The sequence below is a fragment of the Kogia breviceps genome, chromosome 1 (assembly GCF_026419965.1).
Source record: "Kogia breviceps isolate mKogBre1 chromosome 1, mKogBre1 haplotype 1, whole genome shotgun sequence".
NCBI lineage: Eukaryota > Metazoa > Chordata > Mammalia > Artiodactyla > Physeteridae > Kogia > Kogia breviceps.
Window position 1 is genome coordinate 525,969 of NC_081310.1, and position 19,749 is coordinate 545,717.

The 19,749-nt window shown below is 43.4% G+C and overlaps 1 protein-coding gene and 2 long non-coding RNA genes across 27 annotated transcripts in view; 2 read left to right on the forward strand and 1 right to left on the reverse strand.

Annotated features, from left to right (window-relative positions):
* Nucleotides 1–19,749, reverse strand: part of PPP1R12B (protein phosphatase 1 regulatory subunit 12B) — a 219,842-nt gene that overhangs the window by 198,714 nt on the left and 1,379 nt on the right. Inside the window, exon 1 of one of the 25 annotated variants that reach the window (XM_067026640.1) lies at nt 14,554–14,661. The exons of the other annotated variants lie outside the window; for them this stretch is intronic. The gene's annotated coding sequence lies outside the window, so the exon portion shown is untranslated. Of the gene's footprint in view, nt 1–14,553; nt 14,662–19,749 lie in introns of those variants that run through there. 25 annotated transcript variants of the gene reach the window in all.
* On the forward strand, nt 8,652–15,483 carry LOC136793620 (uncharacterized). Its single transcript, XR_010839208.1, has 3 exons — nt 8,652–8,834; nt 11,417–13,043; nt 15,072–15,483. It is a non-coding gene; the product is annotated as an uncharacterized lncRNA (long non-coding RNA).
* On the forward strand, nt 18,024–19,558 carry LOC136793623 (uncharacterized). The gene is made up of 2 exons (XR_010839210.1): nt 18,024–18,093; nt 19,193–19,558. It is a non-coding gene; the product is annotated as an uncharacterized lncRNA (long non-coding RNA).

A 19,749-nucleotide genomic window follows, 5' to 3' on the forward strand; every position in this document is an offset into this window, starting at 1 on the left:
CTTGACCACTCTCTGCTGCTTCTTCAATACAACATCCACATGTCTGTAATGTAGCCACGAGGAAATGGGATGAACTTCCTCTTGCGCGCTGAGGAGCTTAGGAAAGCAGGGCTGGGGGGAGGCAGCGGAAGTGCTGCGAACAGCACACACTAAAGGAAGTTGGCCTCACTTATGAAAGGATGGTTGCAGTAACAGTGGACTTCCCACCAGTCCAGCGGATTCCGACTTCAAATTACACCTCGGCCCCTAAACCCCTCTCCGAATTCCAACTGTTCGATGCACCCTCGTGGTCTGGCATCTCACAACCAGACCTCAAGCTGTAAACTCCCAAGGCCAAGCTCTGCTTCCGCCCCACACCAGCTTCCCCGTGCCTTCCCCACGTCTGTCACCGCACAGTGTAGAGAGAAAGCTGCACCAGAGAGGACTTTCTCACCACTTTTCCCCAGCACCTAGTTCAGTATCTGGCACACAACGGATGCGTAATAAATATTTGCTGAATTTCTGTTTATTCTCCAAATCTTAAAACTGTCTCTGACTTGGGCTTCTCCTGCTTTCTACATCCAGTAGGTCTCAACATCCTGCATTTTGCCTGCACGCCTACTCATACCTTACTGTCCTCTTAACCCCCTCTCACTACTGCTGTAGAAGCTATTCTGATAAGCTGCTGTGTGCGTCATGATTTTTGCTTCTCCATTCTCAATCCAATACAATCTTACCAAATTAATCATTTAAAATACTATCCTTCTCACATCACTCTTCTGCTCCAGAATATTCAGTCTCTTCATTCAAGAAGCAGTTATGAGATGCCCAACCTGCCAGGAACTGTGCCCTTTCCAACTGAAAGTAACCCCTATCTCCTCAGAACACCCACACTAATTGTCTATTCGTTCCAGTTACCCCATCTTAAACAGCGAGTCATTATTTTCTCACGTAATAACGTCTTATCTCACCCAAAGGCGTACGAGTTCTTGAGGGAGGAGGCGTTTCTCTCACTCGTTCCCCTACTGGACGTGCAGCGCGTGCGGGGCACACAGGGGCACCCTGACGCCCTGAGCAGCAGCGCCCAGCAGTCAGAGCGCGAACAGGCACATCGTCCCCGCCGGATTCTGGTTCGGCCCATTATCCTATTTTATTAGTTAATATTTATATTATATTGAAAACACTTTAATGATTCTTCCCATATTACTTTACTACATACAACAACTTCCAGGGTAATTTTTATATCAAATAAAAATAAAGATTAGTTTTACTTAATTCACATACAATTTCTAAAAGGACGCAAGTCTTTTGTCTTTGCGTACAAGATTGAATTTACATTCCAATCCCCAAACGGTACTAAAAAAAAATCTGTTTTATTATTACAACTCTCATATTTGTACCAATTCATTCAATTTAGAGTTTGCTTCAAGCTGAGATAAAAGCTGTAGTATTTCTAATACAGCAAATCGTCTGAACTTTGCAAAAACTTTTTATATCAGAGACACTCCTAACAGCTGTACTTCTCATGTTGACATACTGCTCCCAGGTCAAGGCTCTAAATTCTGCAATATTTTTAGCATCTAAAATCCTGCTTTATGCTCTCCTCCTTATTCTACTGGTCTTTAAAAGCCATAAGAACATGATATCCAATTCCTAATTATCTCTAAGACCTAACCAAGCAAAGTTTAACAAAACAGAAAAAAATCTAAAATAAGAATCAATTATTAAGAAAGAAAATCATATATTTTGCAGCAAAGAAAGTTATAAATAGGAACCCAAATTCCAATTCTGATTATTCGCATTAAATTAGTCTCTGGAGCGACTCGCTGCTCCTCCCTTGCCACCACCAGCTTCTTCTCATGAATTTATCCACGGAGTAAATAGTTACTCCCAATGTCTAAAACTGAATAGATACTATGGTGGATGCAGCTAACATAATGGTGAATAACTTAGGCCCAGCCCCTGGCCTTTCAGAGCTTACAGTCTGGTTAGGGGAAGACAGACAATTAAATGAGAAGCCATGAGACCATATGTCAAGTGCCATGACAGGTAAGCTCTAAGATACCAAGGGAAAGCACAGGAGAAGCACCTAACATGGGAAAACAGAGTATGGGTAAGCCATGGGGTGGCGGGGGGATTAGAAGCAACGGCGCTGAACCTGAGACCTGAAAGCTGGGCAGGCAAAGAGGAGAGACAGTACGGCTGGGAAAGGGGAGACAAGAGAACACACCCTGACTGAGGGAGTGAAAGACAATCAGCGCGGCTGAAGTGCAGAGTCCAAAGCTGGGAACGCTGAGAAGGAGACCAGAGAACAGGCAATGATGACCACGTAAGGGTTTTAAGGGAAGTACGGAACGTTCAGCAACTCTTGGCTGAAGCACAGGAAACAGAGGAAACGAGAGGAGAAGCAGGGAAAGCGCTCAGCAGACTATCTCTATGCCCAGGTGAAAGATAAAGGCTTGGACTAAAGTAATGAAAGAGAGACCAAATTAAAGCAGACAGACTCGAGAGACATTGAGGAGATGAATCCACAGGATCTGGTGGCTGGAAGCTCATGAGAGGACCATGTCTGTTTTGTTCCCTGCGCACCCTCACATACAGTAACTGTGAACAAACGAATCAAGAAAAACAAGGAGCCACAGATGTTACCCAGGTTTCGCATAACAGCTGGGTAGAGGGAGGTGCCATTTACTGAGAGAGGAAACACAGGAACCCGTGAAATATGCTGGGTTTGAGGTACCTGTGAGCCATCCAAGGACAGACAATGAGAACGCAGGTGGATGGCCCTTACAAAGCTCAGGAGAAAAACAGATCTTCCTGGAAATGTTAAATCACAGCAGCCTCAGTGGCTCAGCTACACTACCGTTGATAACTGGCACTTTTCTGGGGGGAAGAGGCACTTTTTCTTTTTTTCTTTCTTTTTCTTTTTTTTTTTTTTTTTTGCCTGCCTTGGGTCTTCGTTGCTGCGCGTGGGCTCTCTCTAGTTGTGGCGAGCGGGGGCTGCTCTTCATCGTGGTGCACGGTCTTCTCACTGCGGTGGCTTCTCTTGTTGCGGAGCACGGGCTCTAGACACGCGGCTTTCAGTAGCTGTGGCTCACGGGCTCTAGAGCGCAGACTCAGTAGTTGTGGCGCACGCGCAGGCTTAGTTGCTCCGCGGCACGTGGGCTCTTCCCGGACCAGGGCTTGAACCCGTGTCCCCTGCACTGGCAGGCGGATTCTCAACCGCTGCGCCACCAGGGAAGCCCAGAGGCACTTTTAACGCACACTACGTGTGACGTGACTTCAATCACCTTTTAAACTTCCAGGGTTATTAACCAAGGGCTCTAACACCAAAGGTACCAAAACATTAATATCCATTCCTGATCTTAGAACAGTTAGCAAATAACCTTTCATTTCTTGACCAAGGTGATGGTAACTCAGGCCTTTGCTTTATAAAAATCCACTGATTATATATTTTTGTTTTACACATACTTTTCTGTATGTGTATGAAATTTTACAATAAAAAAGGTTTTTAAAAACCTTAAACTAGGAATAAATTGCTTAAATCAAAAGAAGCTATTAAAAACAAAGTAAACATCATATTTAATGGAGGCGTATGAGAGACACCCTAATTAAAGAAAGACAACAGATGGAAGATGCCGTCCATCACAATTATTATTCAACACTCCTTGAGGTTCTGTCAAAAAATGCAGACCAGAAAAGGAAAGGTTTAAACTTTAGAGTTTTTGCAACAAATGGTACTGAGGCACCTGGATATTCGCATGCAAAAGAATGAAGTTGGATCTCTACCTCACACCTATGAAAAACTAACTCAGAATGGATCAAAGACCAAAATGTAGTAACTAAAACTATAAAACTCTTAGAAGAAAATAAAGATGTGAATATTTGTGACCTTGGATTAGTCAATCATTTCTTAGATATGATATTAAAAGCACAAGCAACAAAAGAAAAAAAACAAATTGGACATCATCAAAATTTTTAACTTTTGTGCTTCAAAGGTTTAAATCTTGGGGGGAAAAAACCCATCATGGTTCATAGATGCTAGCATCTAACTAGAAAAACCAGCACTTGATAAAAACTAATAAATAGAGTTCAGTAAGGAAATCAAATAAATACTATTTTAAAAAGCAGCTTAGGACTTCCCTGGTGGTGCAGTGGTTAAGAATCTGCCTGCCAATGCAGGGGACACGGGTTCGAGCCCTGGTCCTGGAAGATCCCACATGCCGTGGAGCGACTAGGCCCGTGTGTCACAACTACTGAGCCTGCACTCTAGAGCCTGCAAGCCACAACTACTGAGCCCACGTGCCACAACTACTGAAACCCACACGACTAGAGCCTGTGCTCCACAACAAGACACCACAATGAGAAGCCTGCGCACCGCAACTAAGAGTGGCCCCTGCTCGCCACAACTAGAGAAAGCCCGCACACAGCAGTGAAGACCCAATGCAGCCAAAAATAAATTAATTAATTAATTAATGTTTAAAAAAACGCTTAAACTGGTTAGATAATATGAGGAAAATGCCATTCAGAACATCAATAAAACAACACAACACTGTCTGGGCAAATGTGCCATCATTATGTAAGATGTTAACACTAGGGGCAGCTGGGTGACAGGTATACAAGCTCTCTCTGAACTAGCTTTGCAACTTTTTTGTAACTCTAAAATCACTCTAAAATAAAAGGTTTATTTTTTAAAAAAAGATAAGAACATGACAAAACAAGCCACAGGGAGAAAAATATTTATAATGCATATCAAAACAAGGACTTATATCCAGAAAATATAAAGAATGCCTACAAATCAATAAAAAGACAAAAAATGTGTTTTGTTTTGTTGTTTTTGTTTTTGTGGTACGCGGGCCTCTCACTATTGTGGCCTCTCCCGCTGCGGAGCGCAGGCTCCGGACGCGCAGGCTCAGCGGCCACGGCTCACGGGCCCAGCCGCTCCGCGGCACGTGGGATCCTCCCGGACCGGGGCTCGAACCCGCGTCCCCTGCATCAGCAGGCGGACTCTCAACCACTGCGCCACCAGGGAAGCCCTACAAAAAATGTTTTTAAGTGCAAAAGATTTGAACTAGACACTGTCTCTCTCTCTCCAAATGACCAAAAAAATAATGAGAAGGTATTCAACATTATTAGTCACTAAATGCAAATTAAAACCACAATGAGATAACAATACACAAACACTAGAATGACTAATATTAAAATGACTAAACAACAATTTAAAAAAGACTGACATTACCAAAAATTAACAAGGATACAGAGCAGACAGAACCCTCACTCATGGCTAGGATAGTGTAAAATGCTACAACCACACTGGAAAACTGCAAGCTGTTAATAAAGTTAGAATTTTACAACTCTAGGACCTAGCAATTTCATTCCTATGTATTTGCCCAAGAGAAATGAAAACATATGTCTATGAAAAGACTTACAGAACAACATTCATAACAGCTTTATTCATAATGGCCACCAACAAAAGAGGAAATAACCCAAATGTCAATCAACAGGAGGATAAGCAAATTGTGGAATAGTCACACAATGGAATACTACTCAGCCATACAAAGGAATGGATAAGCCTCAAACACATGTTCAGTTGAAGAAACCAAACATAAAACAGTACACACAATATAATCCATTTTAAGAACAGTCAACAAGACTAATGCAGAACGATAGAAATCCTAACTATGATTCCCTGGGGAAAGGAGGTTCGAGAGGAACTTCCAAGGACGATGAAAACGTCCTCTTTCTTGATCCGGGTGATAGGCACATGGCTGTATACACTCTCAAAACCCATCAATTATAGACTTAATATCTATGCATTTTTACTACAAGTAAAATATACCTCAATTTTTAAAAATGAGAAAGTGAGGAAAGTTCATCTGTCATTTTTAGATAGGATGGCCAGGAAATGCTTTACTACAAAGGTGACATTTGAATAAAGACTCTGCGGAAGTCTAAAAAAAAAAAAGTCAGCCATGAGGGTATCTGACGTAAGAGGATTCCAGGCAGAAGGAACGAGAGATGCAAGGCCTTCCAAGGAGAGCAGCGACGGGGGTCCCTGAGAAACAGGGAGGCCAGGGTGGCTGGAGTGGCAGCCGGAGTGACGAACAAGGGGAGACAGGTCCCGCGGGACAACGGGGGGTGAGACCACACAGCGCCCGGCAGGTCACGGTAAAAAGGCCTCATTAAAGATTGTGGTCTTCGTCTTAGGACTAACAGAACGTCACCCAAGTGCCTCCTGAGAATCAGGCACTGAGTTCAGATAGCTTAACACGAAGCCTGGGTAAGGAGCAAAACCAGGATTACAACCCAGGTATATCTGATTCCAAAGCTATAATCTGAATCATTTTGCAATGTAACTCAACACAGTAATAGCCAATATGTACTGAGTGCTTCTTACTAATATATTTAAGCTAAAGGACTTAATATTGGCTCTCCCCAGTCATATACTGTATTACAAATGGGTTACAAGTATGACACAAAGATCTTTTGAATGAAATTTTGTATTGCTATTAAAAATGTTTTGTAACCAATCAAAAATTTTTAATGGTAAAATCATACTTAATTTGTATGGCTCCTTCCATAAACTTCCTAAATTTAGTAATTATAATTTTGCTACATACTCCACTACCCGAGAGCATGCTACAGTGAGTCCACAAAATAGCCCTTTCTCTTCCTATTGAATCATTTTAATCTATATTTTTTTTTAGCCTACATTGTTCAACATCAGGGAAGATTCGTGTTTTGCATGCGCATGTAAAATACTTTGGTTTTCTACTGAACTTGCTCTAATTTTCCACAATTTTTCTAACTAGAAGATACGTATGTTTGTCATGATCGTCATCGGGATCATCAACATCATTACTGATACAGCTGATATTATTAGATGTTCTTAAATAAAACATAACTGATTTTATTAATTTCTTGATTGTTACTTTTTTTTTTTTTTTTTTTTTTTTGCGGTACGCGGGCCTCTCACCGCTGTGGCCTCTCCCGTGGCGGAGCACAGGCTCCGGACGCGCAGGCTCAGTGGCCACGGCTCACGGGCCCGGCCGCTCCGCGGCATGTGGGATCCTCCCGGACCTGGGCACGAACCCGTGTCTCCTGCATCGGCAGGCGGCCTCTCAACCACTGCGCCACCAGGGAAGCCCTATATTATTTCTTTTTAATGTTATGTTGCTTAGCAGTAAATAGACAGATGAATAAATCAAATGGGAAACCAATACTTAAAAGAACTCTTAGATTCATTTTCTTGGAATGTGAATACTTATCCCATGATGTTTCTATTATATTGAAGTTTTTTAAAGAGAAATACAACCATAAGGTATCATCCTGCTTCAAATGTTCAAAAGGAGTTAGAGATATTCTGCTTTTTCTTGAAGTTATCTTGCAAACAACCATATTTTCAGAGACAGAAAAGACTATCGAGCAGAAATTTGGTTTGTTTCATAAATGAAACATTTCATTATATTTTACTTCTGTCCCGTGCTTATGGTGTTCTTTCAGCTCCTCTCTAGGCCTCAGATTGCTCACTTGTAAAAATGACAGAGGTGGCTCAGAGGTTGTCCTCTAAGGTTCTTTCTGCTCTGGGGTGTCCTGAGACTTGATAACCCTACAACAAAACAACATGTATGGCCAGGCCTGCAACTCGGCACTCAAGTGCCCCTCTAACAAGTCTTTTCCCCTAGTGGTAGCCCCCAGAGCTGAAGCCATTACTGACTCTTACCCCTGAGCCAGTGAGGCCAAAGGGAGCTGCAGAGCTAGGAAATCCACAGAAGAGACAGCAAAATGATTAATGATTTGGAAACTCATCTTAAATTAAAGGGATGGGTATTAGATCAGAATAAAGAAGACTGGATTAGAGAAGGCTGATTATCTAAAAATATACAAAGGCAAATTGTAGAGAATGATCAATACTCTTTCTCCACTTTTACTATGAACACGGTAATAGGAAATGGATTCAAGGCTAAACAGGAGCAATATGGACTAGACTATGTCTTTAAACCTGTGAGTTTCCCAATCCGTGAGGGCAGGGACTATGCCGTCTTTGTATCCCAGCATCTACTATAGGATCTGGCATCTAAGAAGTACTCAATAAATACTTGGCAAAAAAAAAACAACCAAAAAACTTAATAAAAGATCATTTAAATTTTTAAAGATCCAAACCACAGAAGTGCATTATGGAGACAGAACAGGAAATTTCTCTTCTTTTGATATTAAAAAAAAAAAAAGGGGGGGCTTCCCTGGTGGAGCAGTGGTTGAGAGTCCGCCTGCCGATGCAGGGGACACGGGTTCGTGCCCCGGTCCGGGAAGATCCCACATGTCGCGGAGCAGCTGGGCCCGTGAGCCGTGGCCGCTGAGCCTGCGCGTCCGGAGCCTGTGCTCCGCAGCGGGAGAGGCCACAACAGTGAGAGGCCCGCGTACCGCAAAAAAAAAAAAAGAAAAAAGATACAGTAATAGCCCTCTCAACAATAATGCAGATACTGACTTATGCTTCAAAGTTATTTCCCATTCAAAACACTTGAGCCTTGGTGATCCTGTCATGCACGGGCTTTAGCAAAGAAAGAGCTTAAGCAAAAGGCACACAGCGTCTCCTTGCACCTGACAACTGGTGCCAACCATGACCATGAGTCCGTGCCTGCCATAAATACCCACTGAGCACTGAGAGCCCCAGCAGGAAGACTCTCCTGACGCCAGTCCAGTGCCCAGCGCGGCGGTCGGGAGACGCGAATGGACGGGCCTTTTCACCTGGCCCGTGCTGCGGGAACTCTCCAGCAGGGAAGACGGCTCTCAGCAAATGGAAAGCAGCTTGGTGACCCTTCAGAACCGTTTCCATCACCCCAGTGATTGACAGTGAGGTGAGTCATTCTTCTGACCTCATTTTTCATGCTACTTACCGTCAAAAGGGGACAATCTAAACATGCCTCAATACGAAAGGCATGATCACAAAACTGTGAAGCTGCATCCAAAGGACCCAAACATAATGTGTTTGGCACTTTAAAGCCGCATCTCATAGCTAGGCCAGCCGACTTTTAAAATGAAGGAATGAAAGAATAAAAATAACTAACTAAAAAAAGACACCTGGCAAAAATGCTGCAGAGAAGCAGAAAGGAAGTAAACCCGCTTCCCATGAAATGGCCCATATAAATAAAACACAGTTTGTACAACAGTGCGCCCTGCTGTGGGGCTCCCACTCAACTAGAAGGGCGGACCTCTCCTGGCCGGCCGGCCGGCCCAGTCTCCATTTGAACGCTCCAAATGTCACTTCCATTTTCAGAGACGAGCACGTCATCTGCCCGCAGCTGACTGACACAGCCAGAATGGACGCTCCTCTCTCCCTGCCTCCCCCGCTTATAAGGCAGGGCCCTGGGAAGAAAGTCTCTCTTCTCCCAGTACAGCCAATTTACTCTGTTTTTCAGTTTTCTTTGGATCCTTTCCTTCAAACTCTTCTTTTATGATGAAGCTCAAGGGCTGGTGGTGACCTTGGGGGGCAAGAAACCACAGTACTGAACTAGAACTTTGAACAATATTTCAAAATAGGGGGAACTTCAGCTAAGAGTTAATGAAACAGATTTGAAAAGGTGATAAAGTTTACCCCATGGTCATCGTCACTGACAAATCTTTACACACGAAGGCACTGATCTAAATTTGCCGAGCCCCACTTCAAGCCGTGCAACGGTCAATACACTACACTGATCTGTATGAGCCACTTTATTCACAAGGTTCACAATTTACATGCTTTGAACCGATATTTGGTATCCCAAGTAGGAGGTCAACACAGGGAGATGTGATGATGATTAGAAGAATGTATTCAGGTCTAGTCAAGGCTGGCTTGAAACTTCAAAATTCTGTTTCGGCCACCAATGGCCACTAAACCACAAAGAGATAACTTGATATTAGGTATCTCCTGATAGAAGTATATACCACCACCTATGATGTAATCTTGCCAAAAGATTCAAATCTGAATCAGATCAAATCTCTGGATCTTATCATCAGTTTATAGAAAATACAGGAGACAAAGGAACATAACATTATAAGCATGCAGTCAGCAGAATCAAGATTGTGGGAAACTCTACAGTACAAACAATTCAGTTTTCAACAAATAAAATGCAAAGGGAAAAAATGAGGAGGAAACTATAGATTAAGAGAGTCTTAAGGTACCTATGAACCAATGCAGACCTTATTTGAATAAACCAACAGTAAAAAAAAAAAAAAAAAAAAAAAAAAAAATCCATGAACTACCAGGGAAATTTAAACACTACTGAATACCTTATGATTTTAGGGAATGAGTGTTCAATTTTTAGGTGTGTTAATGAAATTTTAATTGTTTTTATTTAAATTCCTATCTCTTACAAATACATATTAAATATTTACAAATAAAATTATGTGATAATTAGGACTGGCTGTAAGATAATCCAGTATATTGGGGATGGGGAGTGAAGGATCTAAAAATGAAACAAGACTGGGCATGAATTGACAACTTTTGAGAATTCATTATACTGTTCTATTTTTGTATTTTGAAATATTCCATAATTTAAAAGTTTAAAAAAGAAAGTGGGTCACTAGACCAAAAATTCATATGTAAAAGCCAGGTTTTGCCAGATATATCATGGATATTCAGAGCGTGGCACTGTAAAATATTTTCCGAAAATTGCATTAGAACATGATTCCAACAGACTGCCATAGTATTATGATGTTTAAGTATACTAAGAACAAAATCTTTTCTAAATTCTTACATAAACCCATTCCATAAGTACAATGTAGTACAACATTGCATCAGAAACTACATACAGGGCTTCCCTGGTGGCGCAGTGGTTGAGAGTCCGCCTGCCGATGCAGGGGACGCGGGTTCGTGCCCCGGTCTGGGAAGATCCCATGTGCCGCAGAGCGGCTGGGCCCGTGAGCCATGGCCACTGAGCCTGCGCGTCCGGAGCCTGTGCTCTGCAACGGGAGAGGCCACAACAGTGAGAGGCCCGTGTACCACAAAAAAATAATAATAATAAAATAAAATGATCAAAATCCTTATTTCTGATAAAACATCACTCTTTAAAAAAAAAAAAAAAAAAAAAAGAAACTACATACAGATCAATTTTCAATATTGAAAACTACGGCTTCAGTTTTCCAATTAACTTGACTTATGAAACAAATACAAACTCTACGTGCCTGATAAAACGTCAAGTCCCCCAAATTTACTCAAACTGGTTACAATCTAAAATCTAAGAAACATTTTTAAAATTATACTTCAAAAGCAGAAAAAGAAATAAATTCAAAGTCAAAAAAAAAAAAAGTCAACAATTTGAGCAAGCTTCGATTAGTAACCCAAATGAGTTTTCAATTATTTGCCTTATATAAAACTCTGGGTCAAGAATGTTTATCTGGATTTATTGAACCACTTAAGATTAATTAAAGATCTCAAACTTCCCTCTTCCACCATCTTTAGGAAAATAGGATCATTTTCATCCTTACGTATAGATGAAAACAGTCGCAAATAGTGATGAATGTAATACTACCCTCCAACCTCCAAAAGCCAGAATGCTAAAATAGAAAATCACTACATGGGACTTCCCTGGTGGCGCAGTGGTTGGGAATCCACCTGCCAATGCAGGGGACACAGGTTCGAGCCCTGGTCCGGGAAGATCCCACATGCAGCCGAGCAACTAAGTCCCGTGCGCCACAACTACTGAGCCCACGTGCCACAACTACTGAAGCCTGCGCCTAGAGCCCATGCTCCGCAACAAGAGAAGCCACCGCAATGAGAAGCTTGCACACCACAATGAAGAGTACCCCTCACTCACCCCAACTAGAGAAAGCCCGTGCGCAGCAACAAAGACCCAATGCAGCCAAAAATGAAAGAAAGAGAAAGAAAGAAGGAAGGAAGGAAAGAAGGAAGGAAGGAAGGAAAGAAAGAAAGAGATAGAGAGAAAGGAAGGAAGAACGGAAATCACTACATTGCCAATTTCCTATTATAAATGATAACAGTAACCAGCTATTCTGGAGAGCATTCCCCAAACTGTATTTAGATTCTAAGATGTATCAACTGCTATGTAACAAGAAGCACAGAGTCCGGCACATCTATTCATTCAGTAAATGAATATGAAAGAATCAACAGCAGATGAAACAGTTTGCTGGCACTAACCTCCCTGTCACGGCTCCGCTGAGGCTGCCTTCCAGTGACAGGGCTAATGAGTGGGAAATGGGCCAAAGCAGAACTGGGAAATAAAATAACCTAAACTAGCTGGTCAGCCCTTCAGTAACAGGAATGCAACCTTCTTGCCTCTAGTGCCAGGTTTAATATCCTAAAATGTTCTCAACTCATAAATTATGAAACCTCTTGAACTAACCAGAAACCAGCCTTTCAGGAGTCTTCTCATATATTTGGGGCCCTAATTTACAGTTGTAATCACATTGATGGTAGATCTTTTTTTTCTTCCCCTTCCAGAAGTCAACAGAAGGACTAACTTAAGTTACACCCCTAATAGTAAAAATGCGATACCATCCCCACGAATAGCCCTCAAAACAGCTTCCCACTGAAACTGCTCTTTCAGAAATTATAAGTGACCAAACCTAAGTTTTTTCAGGCCTCTTCCTCCATTTCCTTTTACATTATTGACCATTCATTCCTGAAACTCCTCAGTATCACTGTGCTTTCTTGGTTCTCCTCTGCGTTAGTTTCCTCTTGCTGCTGCAACAAATGATCATCAACTCGGTGGCTTAAAAGTACATGTATTTACCATCTCACAGACCTGGAGGTCAGAAGTCTAAACTCAGTCTCACCGGCCAAAATCAAGTTTCTGGCGGGGCTGGCTCCTTCTGGAGGCTCTGAGGGCGGACTCTGTCCCCACGCCCTTTTCATCTGTGAGAGGCCGCCCACCCGCCCGCCCTGGCTCGCGGCCCCCTCCTCAACAGCTCCAGTCTTATTTCTGCCATCACATCTCCTACTACTGACTGTTCTGTCTCCCTTTCACAAAGGCTCTGAAGATTACATGGGGCTCACCTGGATAACGCAGGCAAGTCTTCCCAGCGCAAGACCCTAAATTTAGCCACACTTGCAAAGCCCCTGTTACCAGGTAAGGTACCACCCGCCGGTCCTGAGGGTTAGGACTGGGCGGCGCTGAGGGGCACCGCTCGGCCTACCAGCTACCTACAGCTCCAGACGGAGCTTCTGCCCCTCTGCTGCCACCGGGTCGGGTGCTCTGCTCGCCCCTCCTTCATGTTTTACCCCATCCTCTTCACACTCATTGCTTCACCTCTCACCCTTATGCTGATCTCCAAGCCTCTCATTTTACATGAGAGAACCGGAGCCTAGGTGGGAGGTGATGACTGGCCTTGAATCACACAGACGTCCACAGGGTATTTCTATGTGGATGTCTTCAGAGCAGCTCAGTCCAATGCTGGACTGAATCCTATTCCTGTCCGAAGAGCACAAGTCTCTCAGACTCAGGCTAGAACTGTATTTCACTTTTCTCTTCTCTTCTCTATTCTCTCAGCTGGTTCTTTCATCTCTGTCCCTCCATCCATTCTGAAACCCAATTGCAGCCTCCCGTTCCTAAAACACGCTTTGGTTGGGTTGCCTCTCCTGCTCAAACCCACCGTTCTCTACGAAGGACTGCACCCCCCATCCCCAGCCCTCCCGACACGTCCATCGGGGCTCCCCTGCGTCCTCTGCCTACACACCACACCCATTCCTACCTCTCACCCGGAACTGCCTTCCTCTGTCCCTCCACTTAGGAGTGAATCGTAGAACGTAACCCTCTAAAAGGAATTGCTTTTTTATTTATCTATCTCCAAACCAGACTGGGTTCCTTGACGGCAGAAACTGTGCCTATCAGCAAACATACACAGTAGTTCCCCACCCTACCCCTGGTTTCACTTTCCTCAGTCACCTGTCGTCGGAAAATACCAAATGGAAAATTCCAGAAATAAGCAATTCCTAAGTTTTAAATTGACCACCGTTCAGAATAGCTGATGAACGCTCCCGTCCACCCGCTCCGCCCCACCCTGTCCAGAACACCCAGTCTGCGTGCACTGCCCACCCGTCAGTAAGGAAATAACAGTACCATGGACCCTTGAACAGCAGGGGTTTGAACTGTGCAGGTCCACTTACAGGCAGATTTTTTTAATAAACATGTACTACAGCACTGAACAATACCCAGGTGGTTGGATCCACAGATGTGGAGCCCTGGCAATGCAGGACCGGCTGTAAAGTCGCACACAGGCTTTCTCTTGCGGGGTCAGCACTCCAATCCACCCGGGGTACATACATACAGGGATCCACACTGCACGCGGTTTCAGGTGTCCACTGGGGATCTGAGCTTAAATAAATTCCAGCTCTGGGCTTCCCTGGTGGCGCAGCGGTTGAGAGTCCGCCCGCCAATGCAGGGGACACGGGTTCGTGCCCCGGTCCGGGAAGATCCCACATGCCGCGGAGCGGCTGGGCCCGTGAGCCACGGCCGCTGAGCCTGCGCATCTGAAGCCTGTGCTCCGCAACGGGAGAGGCCGCGACAGTGAGAGGCCCGCGTACCGCAAAAAAAATTAATTAATTAATTGATAATAAATTCCAGCTCTGCCATTCATTACCTGTGTGACCCTGGGCAGTGTCTCAGTTTCCCCATCTCTGTAAAGTCCAGACAACGATAACGTACGTGTCCCGTGAGTTCTTCTGGGTACTACTCACGAGTTAACATATCAGAAGAACACAGAACAGTCACTGGCTCAGAGTAAATACCATCATAAACAGTGGGAGATATGATCAGCACTTTTACCACCTACTGCTGCTGCCACTACGATTACCACTAGTATTATAACTGTCATTGGAAATGACTCACCACTACATGACTATTAATATGGCTTAAAAAAAAATAACACTAAGTACTGGTAAGGACGGGAAGCAACTAGAACTCAGACACTGCTGTTCGGAAGCAAAATGGTGGGGCCACTTTGGAAAACAGCTTGGCAGTTTCTTTTAAAGTTAAACATTCATTACCATGTGACTCAGTTGCCCCACTCCTAGGAATATAACCAAGAGAAATGAAAAATTATGTTCACACAAAAATGTGTATGCAAATGTTTATGGTGGCTTTATTCATTATTACCAGAAACTGTAAATAACCTAAATGTCCTTCAACCGGTGAACGGATAAACAAACTGTGGTCCATCCATACATGGAACATCTCTCAGCAATAAAGACCAATGCGCTACAGACACACTCAACAACATGGATGAACCTCAACACACGACAGCAAACGAAAGCAGCCAGACTCAAAAGGCTCCGTACTGTACGATTCGTCTATATGGCATCGTGGTTACAGGAACAGGAAACTGAGGAAGGGTTGCCAAGGGCTGGGGGTGGGAGGAGGAGCCGGCTACCAGGAGCACAAAGAAACCCTGGGGGTAACGAACACGTTCCATACCATGACTGTGGTGGTTAAACAATTGTGTGCACTTGTCAGAACTCACAGAACTCTACATTTGTAAAAGGTGAATTTTACTGTATATAAAGTATACTTTAAAAATATGTAAAAATAAGCAAGGACTTAATTTTAATTTACCAATAAGACCTGTCCAGCCCTCTACCTTTAGCAGAACTGTGCGTCATCTACACACAACTACAGTTTGGCTATTGGAAAATACTCATCACAGAGAAGATTCCAAAGCCCAAATGAGAGTATATAGTTACTCTACAGGACTTTAAGAATGGGGAACAAAAATATGCCTAGGGAGCAAATAAAAGTCACTTGCATCTGTACTCCACCAACCCCCCCCCAAAAAAAAAAAACCACCATAAAAATAAGCCTAATTTCCAAATGTGGCTTTGAGTTCCATTATGGCACAGCAACTTGAGCCAAATACTCATAAGGCAAGTGGCCAGGTGGCCAACATGTTCTGATGCCTCCTATTAACCAATGCGAAGAGCTAAACTACCAAAATGGCTCAGGATGACTGTTCTAGATCCACAATAAGAAAGACGCCAACAGGATTTTCTTAATCCCAGATTACCTTGCGCCCCTTACACTAAGCAAAATTCACCAATATACAGGATAAGTCCCTTCACACATGGAACCATAAGATGAATAAATAATGAACTTGGAATAAAAGAGAAAAGGTTAAGAATACAAGTTTTAGTCTAGTTATAAACTAAACAAATCATCGGAAACAGACTCATAGACTTAAAGAATGAACTTATGGTTACCAGGGAGGAAGGGTTGGGGGAAGGGATAGTTAGGGAGTTTGGGATTGACATGTACACACTGCCATACTTAAAATGGATAATCCACAAGGACCTACTGTATAGCACAGGGAACTCTACTCAATATTATGTGACAAGCTAAACGGGAAAAGAATTCGAAAAAGGAGTGGATACATGTATACGTATAACTGAATCAGTCTGCTGTACACCTGAAACTATCACAACATTGTTAATCAACTACACTCCAATATAAAATAATAAATAAATAAATAAATCATGGGGATGTAAAGTAGAGCAAGGTGATTACAGTCAATAATATTGTAGTGTATATTTGAAAGTCACCAAGAAAGTGTATCTTAAAAGTTCTCATCACAAGGGAAAGAAACTAACTTTGAATGGTGACTAGATTTATTACAGTGATCATTCCACAGTGCACAAATATTGAAGCAAATGTTGTGCACCTGAAACTAATATAATGTTAAACGTCAATTACACCCCAATTAAAAAAAGAATACAGGGCTTCCCTGGTGGCGCAGTGGTTGAGAGTCCGCCTGCCAATGCAGGGGACACGGGTTCGAGCCCCGGTCCGGGAAGATCCCACATGCCGTGGAGCAGCTGGGCCTGCAAGTCCGGAGCCTGTGCTCTGCAACAGGAGAGGCCACAGCAGTGAAAGGCTCGCGTACCGCCAAAAAAAAAAAAAAAAAAAGAATACAAGTTTTATTTTATAAGTTGGCACACATACATACTATTCGGAATTGAATTGAACATATAATCATCTTAGTGTTCTTCTGTCTCACTCTGAATATACACTACTCTGCCTTTCTTCCTTCCTTCATCTATCCCTACCTCGACCTCTCTTCCAGGGAAATAGATAATTTTCATTTCCCTGAGAACACAGGGTCAGATTGAGGCAGCTCTAGAATGACAGAGGCTACTAGGAGTTGAATTCCAGTCTGGGGTGACCCTGAGGGTCCAAACTTGGACTCTGAGACGGGTACAAAACCAACCTGAATTCTGAGCCAAGCACAGCGTCCTTCTAGTCTCCTAGGTATCCTTCCAAATGAAGCCTGATCAGCCTGGCCTGGTGTTAACATCCACGTGTACTGACATGGGTGTCCTCCCCACACCCACATAAACATAAGTGCCAATATAATACACTCTGAAGGAAGAGCAGGCATCCATTTTAACAAGTCCTAGAAAACCTCCTTTCCAAAAGCAAGCACTTGCCTCTCAGTAACCTGATAATTGGGTAGAGACAGTTCTAAGAGCCTGTATCTGGACCTACAGTACCCAAGATCATAATGCTAAGGATACAAGATAGGTGCTAATAATCGACCTTACAAACTAAATAAGAAAAAAAAAAGAAAACTTTTAAAGTACCAGCCCACACAGAATTATTAGCCCACATTTCATGCCCTGTAATATATACACATAAATGAAACGGGAATTCCTCTGTGAGCAAACATGTGCTTCCAAGGGTTATATAATCAGATTAACGCCCTTTTCACTGACGGCTCTACATACACACCAAATCTTAATTTATTTGCCCCAGTTTAGTTAGCCTGCATCAGTTTCCAAAGCTTTCATCAGAGTAGGTCTAATCTTTGAGATACTTCTTATCCCAGTCTATTTCAAGCATTATTAATAGGCCCCCTGGAGCTTATCTTTGCCTCAAGCACCTCGTGGCAGAAGCAAAGGCTGCCAAGAAAGAAAGGTCTCTAAGTCAAAAGTAGCATCAAGGCACCACAACCTGAAGTGCAAAACATCTACTGTAACCTTGTGGGAGAAGAAAACTCATCCCCCCCCAACGCCTTCTGGGAGTTTCTCCCAATGTGCTCAGGTAATAGTCCACAGCTGGTCAAGAGGCTGTGGCCGAAACAGGAGAGATTGGAAGCAGTCACCCGGATCGCTCACATCACACTGTACAGCAGGTGGGTATTTTAACTAAGTAACTCATGGAAGTGTACCACTCTCCGCTTCACGGGACAAGCGGTCATTCACTCGATGGCTGTTCAGCCTCTGGCGGCTCCAGCCTCACATTTTGAAAATAATCTTGTACGTATCTTCAGAGTTCTTCAGACATGGGGGAAACATACTGTAACTCTGCAGAAACTGACTTGTAAAAGGATTCCTGAGCCTGTCTTGATTCAAACAAAGGGATGGTCTCTCAACATAAGGTTTGTTTGATCTCACATCTTCAAGCAGCTTAATCTTTAGCTGAATTTCCTAATATTGAGTATACCTGGTCAACTCAACTCACCGCCAGCCCTGTAAATAGGGAGGAATGCCATAGTGCACTGGCAGGTGTTTCAAAAACTTCCACAGCTGTTTCTATTTCAGGAGATTAGGGAATGTGAAAGAATATTAACTGAGAAAAGTTGCACTTCACAATCTGGGGTGGTAATTAAGAGAGAAAGAAAGACACCAAGGGGACCAGTCTCAGGAAAAGGGGTCAGAAAAGTGCTTTCCTGGTGTGGGAAGGAGACCTACCAGGAGTAACCTCAAAGTAGGTGCTTTTCTCAGGGCATTGTTAAAATGTGTGTGGTAAGGGCCAGACTCAGCAGAGTCACCTTCAAAGAAACAGGGCTACTGAGTTATACTCAGAAAACTGTGCTTCAATAAAGAACACGTGGACTAGAAACAGGTTTCTACGCCTCTAGGACCCCTTCACGTGTTTTCTTTCAGAATCTAAACCTCAATCTCCTTATCATCCCCAATACATCTGAAAAGTAAAAATTCATCCTCTCAAAGAGCTCAGAAATTTAAAATAATGCACGTGGCCCTCTTGAAACAGAGAAGGACCCTATGGTCTATGCCCCCACGTCCTCAGCCTGCCTTTTGTCTGTAGAATAACTTTAGTCAAAGAATAAGTTTAATCAGAGAAGTGAGAAAATGCAGAAACAAAGGAAAACAGTCAAAGGAGACCAAACAATAGTTTAGTCCCTTAAGCATGGTCAAGGACCTTCAGTCCCTCCTCAAGGGCTATAGATAATATTCTGAGCCATGTCCTGTGAGCTGTTTACTTTGTAGATACTGAAACCCCTGCCAGCTGCGAGAAGTTAACTACATGATGACCGGGCTGTAGCCATGACCTAAGCTGCCACAATTCTGAGAACCGGCCTCAAGAAATGGGAACAAACCGACCCTGGAACTGAAGCCGAACTGTACTTAAAACTATCAAGATGACGCTGGTCAGACCACCGATGACCTATTCCAAGATGACCGTCAGAGCTGCCTGTGCTGTTTCTGCACGGAGCCCCCTCCCTCCGTCTGTAAAAGCTCTTGCCCGCTGATTGTCGGTGGGGGCGGTCGGCCTTTAGGCAGGCGTCCACCCTCCGCCCCGCCCCCCTCCACTTGCTGGCATCCAAAGTAAAGCAAACTTTCCTTTCCACCAAACTTGCCTCTTTATTGGCTTCTGAGCGGCAAGCGGCCGGACCCCACTTTCGGTTACACTCTTTTGTGTCCATCTTATTTATATTCAGCTCCTTATTAGGTGAGATATACAGCTCAGGAGCTTAAATCTGAAAAATCCATGCCTAAGGGCAACTTCTCGCCCCTGTAATCTCGCACAAGCAACAATTTTCTAA